This window comes from Seriola lalandi, unplaced genomic scaffold (genome assembly GCF_002814215.2).
Source record: "Seriola lalandi dorsalis isolate HSWRI2012SDOR001 ecotype SW California unplaced genomic scaffold, Sedor1 jcf7180002054244, whole genome shotgun sequence".
Lineage (NCBI taxonomy): Eukaryota > Metazoa > Chordata > Actinopteri > Carangiformes > Carangidae > Seriola > Seriola lalandi.
In genome coordinates, this window is record NW_019524797.1 from 354,416 (window position 1) to 368,952 (window position 14,537).

General features: G+C 39.8%; 1 protein-coding gene across 2 annotated transcripts in view; it reads left to right on the forward strand.

Annotated features, from left to right (window-relative positions):
- Nucleotides 1-798: 798 nt before the first annotated feature.
- Nucleotides 799-14,537, forward strand: part of ddr2a (discoidin domain receptor tyrosine kinase 2a) — a 30,787-nt gene continuing 17,048 nt past the window's right edge. For both annotated transcript variants that reach the window (XM_023404448.2, XM_023404451.2), the window contains exon 1: nucleotides 799-991. The gene's annotated coding sequence lies outside the window, so the exon portion shown is untranslated. The remainder of the gene's footprint in view (nucleotides 992-14,537) is intronic.

Here is a 14,537-nt window from a genome sequence, read left to right on the forward strand (position 1 = left end):
AAACTTTTCCAGCCATTGTGGTCCACTTTGCTGCAGGATAGTACGTGTCCCTCATCAGGAAACACTACACACCAAGAAACCAGAAAGACCTGAAGTCACTATGTCTTTTATATGAAACGTTTACACTTCCAAATAATCGTCTAATTTCTTTAGTCTGGTCAAATGGTTCAGGCGACATCAGCAGTAAAACACACATTTTATGACGTGAGTAGAATTCAACCTCTCTGACACTTGACTCACACTTTTCATGGATCTGGTTTGGCTATTAAGGCAGTGACGAACTGCAGTGTTTGCGCCACTGAGTTTAATACAAAAGGTGATTTTTTTTGTGTACTTGGAGCACAAGTACAGGGTTTTATTTTATATGATCAAACGCAACAGGAGTCCAGTATGATTTTATACTAAAATCATGTATTTACAGCATTTTAAACTTAAAATACAGACTTGATGTGAAACCGTCTGAGACAGTAGCAACAAAAAACTCCCATAAATCTGTTATAAAATGACAGAGAAATGACTGCAGAGGATAGCAACACAAACATTACCTTGAGTTATAGTTGCTTCAGCCTCTAGCTGTCAAAAGAAAGACTCTTTTCAGGAGGAAGAAAGCTTTCTGATTGAGTGTTGGATTCGGCCTTAATTGAAACCTTATGTGTGGCATGTGGAATTCTGGGACTTTGGCGCCCTCCCAAGAATCCACAGAATGCAAAGTTTTTTTTTCCTGCCTCTCGCTCTCTCTCTCTCTCTCTCCCCCTCTCTTCCTCTCTCCCTCTCTTTCTCTCTCTCTCTCTCTCTCTCTCTTTTCCTATGTGCAGGGGTGTCTTACATTAGCCCAGTGAGTCCTGGTGAAGGCGCCTGACGGTCAGAGTGAATGAGCGAGCGAGAGAGAGAAGGGCTCGGGTTGTAACGTTCAGCCGTCTGACTCTCACTGGAATAATCTAAAACCATCTCTGAACAAATGGTCTGAAAGGAAAAAAAAAACATCTTAGAAGTAAGTAAGTCGTCCTTTTACATTTTTCACCTTTAACGCTTCATCCTTTTTTTTTGTCTTTGTTTTGACTGTAAAGGTGGAACTTCAAACTGTGATCAGCTTTTTTGAAACGTGTGAATGTGAAAGTTTTCCTTGTAGAATTCCCCTGGTAAAGTCCTACTTGCATGTTTGAACTCACTGTACCTTTTGTGTGAAGCGGCTGCTGTTTGCATGGCAGACTAGAAGAGTGGACAGCAGAGCAAAGCGATGCAGTGCCAGATTCAAACTGCTCTGTGCTCTGCTGCTGCACATCCAGCTGTTTCCAACAGACGCTATCGCACATTGTTTTACTTTGCTGTGGTTGGCTGAAAATGTGATTAAGCCTCATTCCTTCATTTAAACACCTTTTCACTTCAAATAATGATCAGGGAGGAAGAAAAGAGTTGAAATGATGCATGTCTGTCTTTCTAAAAGTCATCAACACTGGAGAGGAAGCAGATCTCTTCAGCTTTTAAACCATTTAGTTTTATTGGGAACATGCATAAAATCTATCATCTTCAGACGTGTTGGAGCTGTAATAATTTAAGTGTAATTTTGTCTGTCTGGACAGTGTTTACTGGCCCATACAAATGACTGTACTGTGCAGAATGGCACCAACTATCCTTTTTTACGAGCGATAAAAAAAAAAGTGTAACTAATATAAAAATTATGTGACTCTTATTTCACTGCCTTGCATCAAGCTCACACACATCTTTGTTTGCTTTATTGTGGTGGGGAGGTTAGAAGAATGTTTTGGAAAAGTTGAACAACTGAGTCTTTATGGTTACTTAGATTCTCTCCGAGTTGACTGTGGTCAGCTGATGAAATGTTAAATGTTCAAGTTACAGCTTTGAAAAAGATTTCTGTCCCTCGAGTTCTCATCCTGCTTTTGTGTCGTGGAGGTGGTGTGTGTGTTCTTTAGTGTTATGTAGGTGTTACGTGGATGGTATGTAGGTATCCTGCTGTGGTATGCGGGTGACAGATGTCCACACAGAGGCCTCTTTTCTACCTCGCTGAAGTTATTTGGTAGGTTAACCCTACACAGAGCGGTTATCTGAAGAGTTAAGAATATGTATGAACTCTCAGCTCTGGCATTGGAAGCAGCAGACTGGTCAATGGATTGATTGTTATGGAGAGGTCAAGATGATCTTAAGGTCATTCTTGGTAGCTCTATGTGTGTGTGTGTGTGTGTGTGTGTGTGTGTGTGTGTGTGTGTGTGTGTGTGTGTGTGTGTGTGTGTGTGTGACGGGGCAGTTTTAAATTGTGCACATGACTGCTTTTTGTTTTCGTTAAGAATATGGCCTTACAGCACATAACAGCTGATGCTGACCTCAAGGCCTTCTTAACACGAGAACTGAAATGATAAGTCAGTTAATCCATTAGTTAGTTGATAATTAATCAATGACAAATTTCAGCGTAAATGTATGTGATTTTGTCGCATATTTGTTGTTTCCTGTTTCTCTAATCTGAGGATTTACTGCTTGCCTCTGTAATACTACTGTATCTGATAACATACAATGGGTAATTACATTGTTACATGTATTATATTTCTTATCTATCTATCATCATCATTATTTATAATCTATAGATTAATTAATGATGTTAGGTGATGGTAGGTGTTTGAGAAAGGTTTACTACACTCAGGCTTTTAACGCTTAAAGGGAAATTCTCCTTGAAAATACAGAAACACTGTTCGAATCCTTTTTTGAATGTTCCATCCACAATGATTAAATGATTACAGAGATTACAGATTAAATTATCCATTTTGCATGCATACAAACTGCTCTGTGGATAACATAGTTTCATCATAGTGTCTATCTTAAACATCAGGGGTTTTTTTATTCTATGATCCAACCCCCCCCCTCTCTAAAGTTCAGCCACTTTCTCTGCACAGTGCCAAATTCTGGAGAAGAAAGTACAAGTCGACAAAGCGAGTTTCAGAAAACAAAAAGTGGCATTACAAAATTTGACCACAACTTAAGTCCTGGAAACACACTGATAACCACAGATTGCCAATTTATGGTGGTGTAAGAGTATCAGGGCTAGGAAAGCTTTATCAGGGTAAATAAGTTCTTTGTCAAAGCAGAATGGAGAAGCCATTGCTCCTGACAGGGAAATATATGAAATGCCTGTGGTGGATGTCAGAGGGGAGTGGTTAATGTACTCATATTCAGTACTTTTTATTTGCTCAGACAGTTGGAAAATAGAGAGGGAGGGAGCTTTCACAGGGGATTTGATCCAAAGCCTTCACTCCATTATGTGGGTGTAATTTTACTCAACTTATACTGAGATGAACACGCACACACAAACAGGGGCAGACAGATAGAACGAGAGAGAGAGTACAGATGGAACCACATTAGGAGTGTGTTATCACTGCATCTTTCTAACATGTCATTTCAATTAGTAGCCCTCCAGTCTACAGCCTGGAGGCTGACTGACATCCTCACATACAGACCTTAAACACACGCCACAGCAAAGGCTGTAATTTCAACCCCACATTCAAAGTACTGCACGGGAGGCACCCGCTGCTTACTTAGCGTAGCTGTAACTCGACACTGACGTTGTTTGATTGGAAGTGTTTTCAAATCAATGCTTCTGGCAAGAGAAAACCAGCTGTGTGCTCTCTCTAGCTGAGGTGCTTACTGTAATTTGGTATAAATAGCGGCATTTCAGGGAACATCGTCCCCTAAAATACTGCACTGTTGACTTTGCATCCCGCACATGCTTGAACTTCAACCCTGCCCAAACCAGCACATCACTCATCACCTACCGTTTGACGGGGATTAGGTTACATGAAGCCTAAAGAACACTGAGCATCTGTCCCTCGTATTTCTGAGTTTCATTTACTTGTTTGTCTCCGACTTGAGGTCCACTTCTTAAACCAGAGGTGATTTAGCTCTAGTTACAGGAAATACAACAAATTCAATTGCTTCTGTGATATTTTGCAATAATTAATGCAGTGAATATAAGGTTGCCTCTCACAGAGAAGGCTGCTTGAACCGACATATGGTCATCGGTCTTATTCTAAACACAGATCGATCTCCAAACCAAATGATTATCTAGGAGCAAAAAGATAGATGCACACATACAGTAACACTCAGTAGTCACTGTCTAAATCCTTCTCTGTGTTTGCACATGTGGCCTTGGTGTTATTCCTCATTGTATCTCTCCTGTTTACATGTGGCAGCCTCTTTGTGTTTGTCTGATGCTCATTATCAGTCTCTCCACCTCCACTGTCTCAGTTCCCCCTGTCTGTCCTAATTGCAGGCTGTCAGGGAAGATCTGAGGTAATATTTCACCATCAAAAGGACCTCATGACACGCTGCAGACTTCTACTGTGTACAAATGACAGTCAGGGCAGTGAATGAGTTGTCGCTGCTGACGTATCATGCTGTAGGGACAACGCTTTGGTCTTTCAACTAATTTTTATCAGAATGTTTCAGTGTTTTTAATCAAGCGCTTTACTTTTTACTTGTCAGCTGCACTCACTGGTTACTTTGCAGATTTTACACTAAACAACATTTACAAAAATCAGTGCATTGTCATAGTTAAAACCAGTGATCCCCAACCTTTTTATGAAAGTTCAAAAAAAAAAAAAATCAGTTTTTGATTGAGACCTCGCATCATGTTGTCAATGTGTAGCGTAGCTCTACAGAGATGTTTCTCCTATAAACTTTTCAGATTGTTTCATTGTTCAAATTATCCAGTATTCACACACAAAAATAAAAGATTAGATAAAAGTAAAAAGAAAACATATTTGTGGAGCAGAACTTTTTCCTCTTTCCTCTCCCTTTAATCTTCTCACGACCGGTCAGATTTATTTGTGACCCTTTGGAAAGAGCCCAACCCTAGTATATTGTATACAGTATATGAAGTAGCTAAAACTAGCTCCTCCTTACATTCTTGTACATTTACTTAAATCCACCACTGTGTGTTACCTTGTTAGTGTCAGACTTCATTCATTATTTTCCTGCAGAGTGGAGCAGAAAAGAATATGATGTTGTCCTTAGTGAAGGTAACGCTCTTCCCTCACTGGTGAATGTAAGGTGCAATAATCAGTGCTGGTATTTAAGTCGTTATATACTTTGTTTAAAAACTCAGATGTACTTTTCCTGTTGAAATTTAAGAAAGCACTTCCTTGTTGTAGTTGAATGCACAAGTGCTCCTGATTTAAGCGGCGTGCTGGGGATGGACCTTTGCTTTAATGGGGGAAATGGAAAAAAAAAAAAGAGCTTCTTGGCGTGGGCTGCTGTTTTTCCAATCTGACAGTGTAGCTGTAAAGTTCAGGGCCTGGATATTCAATCAAAATGGATTTCCAGTCAAGGATTTTAGGCTACTCTCCTTACATAACAAACACAGGCCTGGTCACTGCACGATAGACACATTGAACAGTTATGAGTCTTTGTTGAAATGTTGCTGGTGGATTCAGCAGGTAGATTAAATACAGTGCTGTCTGTGAGTGTTCATAAGTGAAGTAAGTGGGCCTACAGCTTCTCCTGCAGTTTCTCATTTTCTTCCTCCCTTGTGGCCTCTAAATATCAGCTGGTAGCCTTTACGAGCACCTGCACACCGGCTTGAACAGTTCACGTCCTCAGGCAACGAAAAGTCCCTAATGGCACCATCAGCGAGGTGTTACAGCAGGTGTGCTCCTGCTTGAGCTTGTCTAACCTATAAGTGAAAGAAGTTTCAGGAGCTCCCTTTGCTTTATCACATAGCATATGGGTAGGAGAAAGTCATCACATCGCAGAGAGTGTACAGGAATCACCTGCAGCTCTGTAGCTTAGTGTGACCTATGACCTGCTTGTGACACAGCAGAAGTGGGTACAGAGAGAGAAATATGTCGCAAGATTCACTGGATATAAAGCCATTGATATGAAGAGTATTGCAGCTTGTGAAGCAGCACAGGACCTCAGCTTTTTAACTTTTGGTTTCATATCACTGTAAAACCTTTGCTTATGAAGCAGAGTCTTGTTCTAATCCACTCTATCATAGAGCAGCTCAGATCGGCCGTGTATATCATTACATACATGTGTACGTGTTGTGTGAGGGTGTGTGATATCCTATTATTAACTTCTCCCCAGGGGTCATATCTTACCCAGACAATAGAGGATTGTTTTCTCTTCTAGTCAAGACAATTTAATTAAGCGTGTGTGTGTGTGTGTAAGCCTACATGCACATACATGCGCCTCATTCTCAGATTTTACTGCCATGTGTTTACACGGCTCCACCTGGGTCTGATTGCGAAATGTGATTCGGATTTCATGCATTCCCATAAACATAAAATACCTGTGATTTTACAGTCTTAAGGGAGCACCAAGAGGATGTAATAGGAAGCATATGTGGATGGTTATGGTGCAAAACATATGGGCATACTGTACAGCAGGCCCAGCACCAACAGCGCACATAAACACACACATGCCCATACTGTATATGCGGTTTATAGCTCTAAGGCCTACACGTGATTTCTGGGTTGAAGTAGCAGAGACGAACCTGAGTGAAATGTGATCTGCCAATTTTTAGCAGCTCATACACCATTATTTACTGTTTATTTATAGTAGTTTTTTTTCCGTTATTGGACAGTTGATATTAGAGAGGCAGATGATAGGGGGTTACAGAGTTATGACATGCAACACAGTCCTGCAGCTGGAACTGAAGTAGGTACATTGTGGTTATATGGTTTGGGTATTTACCACCAGGCCACTGGATGTCCTATCATTGGACCAGATAGAGCTAAATGCAAATTTTCATCTGTGCTTCCTTTGACATACTCTCATATAGTACCATTATTGGATTCTTTCCCAAAATGTAGTGAAATATGAGGTAATTAAATTTGTTTGGTGAGTTATTTTTGAAATGGAAACCTTGTGAAATATAATTTAATATATTATTGTGGTGAATCCTAATGACTTTGGTGATCCCCTGACTCCTCCTCTCGAACCAACATGAGCTTCACATTTTGGCTTTGAGTGAAATATCTCAACAGCTGTTTGATGGAGGATTTGTGCAGACGTTCATGTTCCTCTTAGGATTATTTGTAATAACTTTATTGATCCTGCGACTTTTCATCTTGAGTCACCGCCAGCTCATCATTTGTCGTTTGTCCAGTATTTTGGTTTGTGACCAAATACCTGCAAAGCTAATAACATTCCCATCAGCCTCAGCTGTGTTTAGCGCTAATTAGCACATTTTTAGCATGCTAACACAGTAAAGTGAAATGGTGAACATGGTAAACGCTATACCTGCTTACATCAACATGTTAGCTTCATCACTGACATTAGCATTAGCACGCTGACGTTAGCGTTTAGCTAGCTAACTGGTTTGAAACTGCACTGATGGACTTGATAATCTCCTGATTTTCACTGCAGGGTAACAAGGAAAATGCAGAATGATGATGCACTGATTATGATTATAATTTACATTCATTAAGAGCATGAGTAGATGTAAAAGCATGAATACAACAGCTAACATTTTAATGTCAAACTTGCAAATTAACTTAACTTATCACATGAAAGTATTCTAATTACATTTCCCACTTTGATCAATATGAAGTCATACAGATTATCAAAGATTATGACCCGTGTTTGGGATGTGTCATTATGACAGAAGAGATATAACTTTACAAACTTCAGACTTCTGTACCCTCCTCCTTTACCGGCAGCAGATACGGGTCGGTTTTTGGTGGTTGGATGGTGAAATGTTCGGTCGTTCTTGACCCTCTGAACCTCTGCTGGTTGCTTCCTCTTCTGCCGGGGCCCACGTAAAACCCCAAATGTTGACTCTGCTGTGTGTGTGTGTGTTTGTGTGTGTGTGTGTGTGTGTGTGTGTGTGTGTGTGTGTGTGTGTGTGTGTGTGTGTGTGAGAGAGAGACAGAGGCAGAGAACAGAGCCAAGTAAACCTGTGTGTTGACTTTACAGACTTTTCCCAGGGTGCAGGACCTGGTGGTACACCAATGTTACTCTGTGTGCTGCGCTCGACCCTCCCACGAAAATCTAATTATTCATACAAACAAGAAAGTCTGGGAATCAAACAAGTAAAACTGCTGTCCTGTTTGCAATATAAGCGTTCTGCAGGGGGACGAGTGTGATTCAAGTTTCATGGGATGTGGGACGAGTAACCGTAGAGGTGGATGTTGGTGTGTGAAGTCTTCATATTTGTTAAAGTGGCTAGAATAGTTAGTTAGTTGAATTGTAATAATTAGGGAGCTCAGCAGTGAATCTCTAACGCATCGTCCCTCGGATTAAAAAATGTAGGTAAAATGTGTGTTTCTTGGTTGAGCTCTGTGTGAGTTTGTGGGTTTCTGAGGGGAATATCTGTCCTTCACCATTTCCTGGACTAGCCAAGAGAGAGATGATATTTATGGGGCACAGACTTTTTTTTCCCCCAGGAGCAGAAATTCAAGTCAATAGTCGTTCTATTCAGGAACGTTCAGCTCCCAGTTGATACAATAAACTCTGCTTGCTGCCTAATAACATGTGGTGTTTACACTAAGCTGCTTGAATTCAAACGAAGGTTCAGTCAGAGTGATTAAAGTGTGTTCTTTCGTCTGAATGGTGCTGTGATTGAGTGCTTTAGCTGCAGATATCTTTGACTATATCTGGACACAGATATTACTGTGAGTAACTGGCATGTGAGACATTGTGAATTAATGTGAAATGACATCCCATAACTCCGACTGGTACAGATGATACAATAATTTGCCACCACATTCAGGTACATTTACCACATATGGGTTTGTTTTCATGCTGAAACATGCTGGTTTGAAAAGATTTTCAGATATAGAAAAGTAGGTCTAACTGTAGATGATTAATGCAGGTATGCTCAAACACATTTCACCATTCATTTTGACTCTACATGTATTTTTAGAAATGTACGCACACACACACACACACACACACACACACACACACACACGCACACACACACACACACACACACACACGTTACCCATTTAAACTCATATTGCCAAATACACACAAATTAAAGTTTAAATGGAATATAAAACAAACATATTTTACTTTAATTATCCAAATATGGGATTACTAATGGGACCTGTGGAGCTGGTGTCTTGGGGTCTGTGGTCAGTCAGACCCCTGGTGGTCAAAGTTTCCTGAGCTCAGTTAATGTGTGCGTACAGTTAACATTTGAATCTGTGAGACTAAATGGTACATAATGTGAAATTAATTCAGAAATATTATTTATAGGGCCTTTGGGGCCCCAAGCTTGTGTAATAATGTATCAGTCGTTTTAAATCATACACACATTAGCAAAACAATTCTATTATGTTTTAGAAATATTTCCCATCCTGGCATCAATAGGCAGCTGTACTATGAACACAGATTGAGCTTTGAATATATTAGACATAACACCAATGTGTGCTGTCCCAAAGAAGACACAAACATGTGGTAAAAAAAAAAAAAAAAAAAAAAAAAAAAAAAAAAGCCTCCTCAATTATGTGTTAGTAAAGTTATATAATATCCTGATATTGCGTTTGGAGGGACTGGACACACGGGTCCCCTCACCACACGGGTGACTAAAAATACTTCACTGAGGGACAGAGCAGTCTCCTGGAGTAGGAATATATGAGGCCAGTTTTCCTTTAGGAGTTATTGCCCAGACATTTATAATTCATAGTCTGGAGATGCTGCATAGTGAAGGTGGGACCTGAACTCTCCTCTGTTACGTCTCTGTCAGTCTCTATAGTTATAAACTGGTGAAGTAATGGTCGTTTCTGTGACCTTGTGTCTTCTCACTTTGGTCACAACCCTTTAACACTTCGATTTACATTTGATGAGAAAATTCCCCCTTGGAAAAGTGAAACAGTGTCAAACAGGCTTTTCTACTTCAAAAGGCCTTGTTTTGATTACTTTACACACTTTCCGCTCAGGTTTATTTTTTTTGCTCATATTCTGAGCACTTTTAAAAGTGTCAGTGGACCTGACTTATTTTCATAAAGGTGACGCAGGAGTACGCTGTGTTGCAGTGTGAACAATTTTTCAATTTTGATTCTTTCAGGTCTGACTGAATTTAGAGCTCAACAGTCTATGACCACACACTAGCGGCTCTGTGAGGCTGTATTTAGCTAGTTTGAGCTAAATGCTAATAGCAAATAACAAAGCTAACATGCCGATGTTAGGCAGGTTTAACTTTTACCATCTTAGTTTAGCATGTTAGAATATTTGCTAATTAGCACTAAGGACCGAGGAGTGGAGTAACCAACACACCATCCCCCGACCCACGGCACTAGCATTGCTAAGAGCAACATATCTGCATCTTCAAGATACATAATGTATACTGAATATAATTCAGTGTAGTAAAGTGAACGTCAAATATACTGTACTTTTAATCAGTGTTATTAATAAAAACATTTTTACTAAGACCCTCCAACAATACTTTTTTGACACCAGTTGTGTCCCTCATTGGACATATTACTCCTCCTTCGACACACACCACCTTGGTACGTCCATCTCGACTTCCTCTTTCTCCTGTTTTTCTCCTCGTACCTGCTCACATTGGACTGCCAGCACTTTTTTGTTAGTCAGCTAAGTATGAGCTCAACCCATGGTTACACAGGAGCGCAGAGTTTACCTCAGACCAGTCATATACAAATCAAACTCAGCCTGCTGGATGGGTGTTAATTAGCAGTGAAATGTCCACCGTACAGCACCTGGAAGGGGATATTTTTCCAGAAATTCTTCTCAGTTAAAGTTTAACTTTAAGAATTTCAAAAAACATTCACTGTCCCGTAGTATACACTCCTGTACGCTGAATGACAAAGGTTCAGACAAACTACAGTCTATCTCTCCGTGCTCTGCTCTGACATACAGGTGGGGAAACCTATGTGACCTAGATCTCCTTTCTTTTTCCTGCTCTGTCTCCGCCATGAGAATAAATTCATGACTGAAGGGTTTGTGCAGCTGCTCCTCGTTGCGGGCCTCTGTCTCCATTACCCCATCTCTCTTTTACCCTTACGTGAGAAAAGGAACTGTTAATGTAAGATGTAGCTGTTGGAATGAATTTTGAAGTGCAAACAAAAACGTTGCACCTCTTAATATGAAATAATTGATGGAATAAAGTATAGATCATTATGAAATTATATTATATAAATTATTATAACGGTCCTTTGTGTGGAAAAAAAGTTTAATGACAGCAAGAGCATAATAAATAAAAGGCAATGAATACACGGTGAGTTATTATTTAAACCTTCAGATGATTCAACAATGTTTTTATAAGCTTATTACTTTATTTATATATAGTCTTTCTCTGAGAAGGTTTAAATAAGCGAAGGAAAAAATCCTGGAATAGATAATTTTTGAAAGCGAGATAGGGCACGAATAAGTTTTTCCTGCTGTATTCCTGTAAGCCGAGAACGAACAGAAGTTTCCAGAACTGTGAACCTGTGCCTCCATAACTTCAGCGCTGCTGACTGAGCTGATGTTACCGAAGCAGAAGCCAGTTGTGGAATAACAGCTGTTCACTTCATACAGGTATCGAGAACACAGCTGCAACCAAAGGAGGCAGTAGCAATACAACTGATACACAGGAAATCCGCAGTTTAACAATCACTAAACCCTGACCATCTAGACAGTTTCTTGTGTTATGCTCAATTTAACTTATACTCAGAACATAAGAATAACAACAATGGCTTGGATCTCATATTTGCTGTAATTCTGGGGAGAAAACAAAGTAGAGAAACTGTGAGAAATGTGTCATCATAAGGTGTAAATTGTTGGAAAAGCTTTCAAAAGTTCCAAAATAAAAGTTTTCCCACCAATTTAACCAACTAGAAACCACATACATTTTACATTAAAACCAACTACTCTCTAAAACCTACCATTTAAATTTGACAAAAGCAGTTTTCTTTCTCTTACTTCCAGGCAGTTACTGATTTCAGTACATGTCAGCGCTGTGTGAAAATCACCCCAGAGAGAAAAGAGTGAAGCTGGGTGGATGTGTTCATGTACTAGTGGGATGCTTCAACATCTGAGACTTAAGACTTGACTGTTAAACAGACTCTCATTCTCATTTTCTCTATGTCCATTTTTTCGTTTTCCATTTGTCATGTTGGTATGATTTTCCAACAGCATAGTTTAGTAACGCCGCTGGTGACTGGCCGACTGTCAAAACTTAGATATCCGAGCTTTTTACCTGCATGTGAATGTACCACATGGCAGACTTTACATTGTTAAGCAATTTCAAAGTCTCTACAAATAGATGTTCTTACTCCACTGATACGTGCTGAGACCTGTGGTGGTTTACAAGGTAGGAAAAAAAAGCTTTTTATCAATTTTAAAGCTATATTAAAGTGTACGTGCTTTGTACTTTACTGACATGTACCAAAAACGCCTATGGTAATAAAGTGGCAATAAAATACATCTATCTGTGTCTGTAACCAACCCAGTGGTGTCATGAGGCTGTCATACTTATGCAATGCAGTGGACGGAGGAAAAACAACTGTGTTAGTGTTACATCCTCACCACTAGTGGAGCATGACATGTAACATTTGGTGTGAGGGTGGTGCCAGAGGAAAGGCCATGTTATTGTCTAAAATTAAAACGCTTTTCCTTGGTGTGGTGGTCATGTAAGGACACATTAGACTAAGCTTGTTAGGCTCAGCTGTGCCGAGTTAACTGTGCTCAAAGACCAGTGTGTTTGGAGGGTAATGCTAAATATAGCATGTGAACATTTAACATATTCACATGTTAACAGCAGCTTTATAGCAATGCTATGTATGATACGATTGATCTCAAAGCGCAGCTGAGGCTGGTGTGAATTTGGTTTATGAGGTTCTGATATATCCTGTCGTTAAGTGTTTGAGTAGACGTGATGATGAGAAGTGGAGGGAACACCAGAGTCAGAAGAATTCATCCTCTGGGAACCATTTACGTCTATGCTACGTATTACGGTCATCAAGCCAGTCATTTTGGATATATTTCACTCTGGACCAAAATTGTTGACAACTGAGAGACTGCCCACCATCTCCAGTTATAGCATGCTTTGCTAAATGGTGAGCACTACTGTAAAAAGTCTGTGATTTGCAGTAAATGAGCTAAAACATGCAGACACACAGCAGTATGGTCCTTTGAGAGTCTCCAGATGTAGAACCAAAGGTCAATTCTCCTCCCTTATACAACACAAGCAGCCTTTACATAAATGTTGGCCAGCACATGGTAAACATATTTTTGACTTCCAAATGCACACAAGCCATCGGGTGTTTGTGTTTCATTAGCTATGAAAAGCCAAGAGGAGTTAAGTTTAGTAAAGGGGTCTCAGTGGGAAGTGGCTGTAACCTGAAGCTGCAGGAAATGGAAGCAAGAAAAGCAGTGATATTATATGTAGGGGACACAAAGAAAGAGGCAAGTCAGGTTGTAATTAGTGCCACAAAATTCATCAACACTGGTCGCACGAGAGTGTTTTGAGTTTGAGGTCATTTTTACTACAGGTTTACTTTAAAGGTATCCTTGAGCACTTCTTAATTAAAGAAAGATTAGTGTTATATTTCCAAATGCACATGTCCAATCCAGCTGAGGAATTTGTTATTTAATATCAGGTATCTTTACAAGTTTACCAATGCTATTCAAAAATAAAGTAAATTTGGGCATGACCTCAAAATCAACACGTCTGGATTTGTTTCCCAAGGACAGATTGCAGCAGATGTGAACCTGCATTTCATATATGTCAGAGGTTCATTTGGACAGAGGTCAACTGGAGTGTTAGCAGACAATGTTACTGCTGGTGGAGGCCCAATGTATATGAGATTTTAGGAATAGGGCTGTTATAATACAGTACAGCCATTGACAGCTGATTTAACCGTATGTGAATGAGGGCTTGTACTGTGGCCCAGTCTCGTCCTATTGTCCAGACCCAAGTGCTAGAGGTCTGAGCGCCATCCTGCTGATTCTTCTGTTATTTCAATGGAGAGATGTCAGGAAAATGTTGTTTTTGGCCAGTGATGAACACCAGGAAATGTCTAACACACACACACACACACACACACACACACACACACACACACACACAGACTCTCGTGTCTTGTGAAAATTCCCACAGTGCTCTGGTAGTTTTGTTTTGTGTCACGTGTAATTGGGTTTAGATAACCCTGCTTTGGCCATGTCTTTTAGTATTTAAATTGGGGCCTGTTGCCTGTACAACAATAAATATTCACAATCATTACACAGTAGCTAAAATATCAAGAAAGCATTAAAAAAAAACAAGTTTCTTTCTAACTAATATCAGAAATGAGAGGTGTCTGTATAATTCTGTTACAGAAGTTGTGATTAACATGACGTGAACAATTAAAACGACCCTCAGTTATATAACAGAGACTTTGAGCAGCAGTAAAAATGCCCCAGTTGACTTTCCCAGTAGTTAACTTGGCAACGATCAGATAACAACACAAGGTGAAGCAAATGTCAGAGAGAGAAATCTTTTATTCCCAATGTAAACATTTAATAAGCAAAGTTTTTACGCGAAGCTAACAAAGATGTCCGCATTTACTTGTTTGTCCATTGTTTTTGTGCTTCTAGATTAG